General features: G+C 48.0%; 1 pseudogene; it reads right to left on the reverse strand.

Moving 5' to 3' along the window:
* Positions 1-2,087: 2,087 nt before the first annotated feature.
* On the reverse strand, positions 2,088-2,548 carry LOC142455456 (ubiquitin-ribosomal protein eS31 fusion protein pseudogene; annotated as a pseudogene).
* Positions 2,549-4,209: the final 1,661 nt, after the last annotated feature.

A 4,209-nucleotide genomic window follows, 5' to 3' on the forward strand; every position in this document is an offset into this window, starting at 1 on the left:
TAGAGAATGAAGACATCCGCTGGCGCATGGTTTCCTTCAGTTTGTGACTTCTCAAAGCAGTTTCGTAGGCTTTCCACTGGAACAAGCTTCACAGTGACGCTCCTGTTGAGTGGCCCATCTGAAAAGTCTCAGCATCAGGCTCAAACACTGACCTCAGACTTGGTGGTCCAGCTGCACTCTCTGCAGACCCTGTGGCTCAGAACAGAGGGCCTGTGAAACTCCCCATTTGGCAGGATGGTTGCTTCATGCAAGATGGGCCCGAGCCTCCGTGGACACAGTCTGGGCTCAACTCACCTCTTTTTGAAATAGGACCAGCACTCGATGGTATATTGCAAGTCAAAACATTAGCGACTAATGTAAAAATTACTTCAATTGTTGTGGAGAGATAGAAGAGGACGTCATAGCACGGGCTACGTGTTGAAATGCAATTTAAAAAATCCCAATTAGTCACTCCATTTTTCCCTCTGAGCTGTTGATTCATTTTAGATTCTCAAGCGCTTCTCCACCCCACCACCCACCCACCCACCACCACTCCTCAGCTCCCTCACTCTGGACCTCCTCCCTCAGAATCTTCCTGGTGGGTCTCTCTACAGCTCTCTTTATATAAGCAGATTTCCAGACACCTATCATCCTGCTCAAACTGCTGCAAGATTGTACAGATGCAGCAATTTTCTCCTCTCAACTAAGCTTATTTCCCCCCCTCCTCACGCACATTGAATTAATTTACTATTGTGGCTATAACAAGTCAACGCAAGGACAACAGCTCAAAACAACACACACTTATTTCTGGAAGTCAGAAGTCCCAGATGAGTTTTAGCTAAATTAGAGTGTTGGCCAGTCACGCCAAGGGAAACCTGAGAGGGGTGATTCTGCTCTGGTCTTTAAGGTCACGCAGCCACCCTGGGTGCATAGTGGGCATGAGTTGGGCTGAGATCTGCAGGGTCAGCAGTTCAAAACCACCACTCTCTCCGAGGGAGAAAGACTGGGCTCTTCCCTCCTGTGAACAGTTAGTCTTAGACCTTCTCAGAGGCAGTTCGACCTAGCCAAAAACGCTTGCTACAAGTCGGCATCAACTCAGTAGCAGTGAGTTTTGTCTGGGATTTTTCCTTAAGATTGCTAGGAGTCAGAATCAACTTGATGGCAGTGTTTTTGTTTTGTTTTTTAATTTGTGAGTCCACATCTAAGTAGAAATCACCCATAATCTTACTAGCTTGCGATGTGATATTTGATACTATAAATACTGTATTTATTTATTGCTTTGATGTGACCATCTTATTCACACTCACTGAAATAGATACACGAACAATAGTACGCGCTCCTTTAAATTCTATTACATTTTAGAAGAGAAGAATGGCTGTAGGAGACAGTAGTTGCCATTTGTTGGTTGGGTGGCTTCTGAAGATCTCTCCAAGAAGGTAGGCTTTGAATAAAGGCCTGAACGGAGACAGAGAAGAGCCCATAAGCACATGTGGGTCAATGGGGAGGTTGCAGCTCTCTGCAGGAAGAGGGAGCAGTCAGCTCAGAGGTCCTGTGATCAGCACATCCCTGGTAGGTTGGCAGGACAGCTAGACGCTCTCTGAGGGACAGGGGAGGACATGTGAAGGATTGTTTCAGTTCTTTGTAAGGAGATCAGACTGTTAGAAACCCAGACTGTCCTCCACTCCTACAACTGGGTGCCACCTCGAAGGACGGTGTTTCCTCCTGAAAAGAAGGTTTTTGCTTTCTTTCTGCAAACATGTTATCTGCGCATATCCCATAGTGAACGGCATGCACCCTTGAGAGAGAAGTCATTTGGTCTGTCTCTCTCCGGGTGGACCGTTGCTGTTGAGTCAGCTCTGAGCCCTGGTGTCCGTGTGGACAACGGGAGGACACGTCGGCCAGGTCTGTGCTTCATTCAGCCCATGGCCTTGGCTATGTGTGCACCCGTCTCAGGGAGGACCGTCCTCGTTGCTCGCCCTCTGCCCTACTAGCAGTGACGCTCTCTCCGAGCCACTGGGCTTTCCTGACAACATGTCTGAAGTAAGTGAGCTGACGTCTCCCCAATTTTGCTTCTAAGGAACACTTTTTTTTTCATGTCATGTCCTGTGTTAACCAGTACACAGTTCCTTGTCTCCGGGTTTGTGGAAGCAGTAGGTCAGACAGCACTGGGCGCAGTCATGTCTGCCACAGTGGCTGGCCAGGCAACCCCAGCACCACACTCTGAAGGGCACGCGCGTGTCAAAGTCGGCTGATTTTGCCACTGTCACCCACCTTATAGACGGCCAGCTTAACCTTCTTCCTCTTCTGCTTGCTCTCCTTGGGAATGGTGTACGATTTCTTCTTCCTTTCCTTAGCACCACCACGAAGTCTCAGCACAAGATGAAGAGTGGACTCCTTCGGAATGCGGTAGTCAGTCAAGGTACGTCCGCCTTCCAGCTGCTTGCCAGCAAAGATCAGGAGGCATTTCCTCCTTGTCCTGGATCTTGGCCTTCACATTCTCTATCTCATCTGAGGTTTCGACCTCGAGAGGGACGGTCTTCCCCGTGAGGGTCCTCGTGGAGACCTGCATCCTGGCAGCAGCTCCACCGCAGATGGCGGATCAGAAAGGAAGCTGGAACATTGTGATTGTTTCTTTTCAGATGGATTGATTTATTCGGCTGACAGTCCATCACATGTTCACACATGTTCCCAACACCACAATCCAAAGGCATCCGATCTCCTGAAGTCCTTTCTCACGGTCCAGCTGTCACATGCAGACGAGTGATTGCAAAGGTCCTGGCTTAGCTTCAAACCCAACCCAAATTCACTACTATTCAGTCGATGTTGACTCGTGGCGACCCTGTAGGGCAGGGTAGAACAGCCCTGTTGGAGTTTCTGAGTTCATGGGAGCAGAAAGCCCCATCTTTCTCCTGAGGAGCAGCTGGTGGATTTGAATTACGGCCACTGTGCCAACAGGACTCTTCTCTTGTTTGTGTCAGGTGCACCTTCATCATCAGGGTGACATTTTTGCTTTCTGAAAATTTAAACATGTTTTTTTGCAGCAGATTGACCCAATGTAACGCCTCATTTGATTTCCCGAGTCATGCTTCCGTGGGCATTGACCGCTAATCCAAACAATGAAATACTTGACAACTTCATTTTTTCTCTCCCCCGATCATGGTGGTGTGTCTTGGTTCACTAACTGTGGAGGGAGGGGGTCTTATATACACAAAGGCACCGTGGCTAATGTAGTCTGTATTCAGGAGGTCCCTCTGTCTACTGAGAACAGATTCTCATTGGATACTCCATTGGCATGCTCTTTGACTTCCAAGGGGACATGGGGGGCAAGCAGTTGGGCTACCAGCCACCGTGTAATTTTTCTCAGAAGTGAGAAAACCTTATTTCACGGCACGGTTATCTCCTTTAGTTTGGACTTCCTGCATCCTGTTTCTGTGAGGCTTAACTTTTCATTGTCGTGAAAGGGTGGTTGAGTGGATGAAGTGTTTTTTACAACAAATCTTTGAACTGCTAGCATTGTTAAAGATGATATTTTCCTGCATCCCAAACTGACTTGCTATACATGTATCCAATTTGAAAAAAATTCTCTCAGAATTTTTCTTTCAATATTCAACAAATATTCGCTGAATGCTCCAGGCACTGGGTTAGCCTCGGCAAGGGGAGTCTGTAGACCTGAGAAGAGGTACTGGCTGTCTTTTTACTTGACTCGCTTGGCAACAAGACAGCCCGCCACAATTTCTGGGATGCTGGAGAAGACACGAGACTCCTAAGTCAGAGACACAAGGCTGTTTGTTACTTACCGCAATAGCCATGACCCCAGTCACTGGTGCTTTGTGATGTGAAGAGGGCTGGGGTGTCCGCATTTGCGGTTGGAGACACAGCTACAGAGGCCTGCTGAGCTTAGGAAAGGCACTGCAGGGCAAGACATCATCTTTATTCTTCTAGATGTAAGCAGTTGACCTTTTGCTTTGAAAGGAGGCACTGCCTCAGCTCCAAGACGGCTCACTATACACACAGACTTGAAAAGAACAAAGGGCAGTCATGCCTCCCTCACAGGATGTCCAGAACCATGAGCTATCCCTGGGTAATAGTATCCCAAGACACTTGTCAGAGAACTACACAGGGGAAACCTCTACTTTCAGGGAGGTTACATATTAGTGAGGGGTATCAGGAGGGATCAGGATTGTCTTTAGTACCATGAAGGGGATGATCAGACCGAACCAAATACCTGCT

This window comes from Tenrec ecaudatus, chromosome 8 (assembly GCF_050624435.1).
Source record: "Tenrec ecaudatus isolate mTenEca1 chromosome 8, mTenEca1.hap1, whole genome shotgun sequence".
In the NCBI taxonomy this organism is placed as follows: domain Eukaryota; kingdom Metazoa; phylum Chordata; class Mammalia; order Afrosoricida; family Tenrecidae; genus Tenrec; species Tenrec ecaudatus.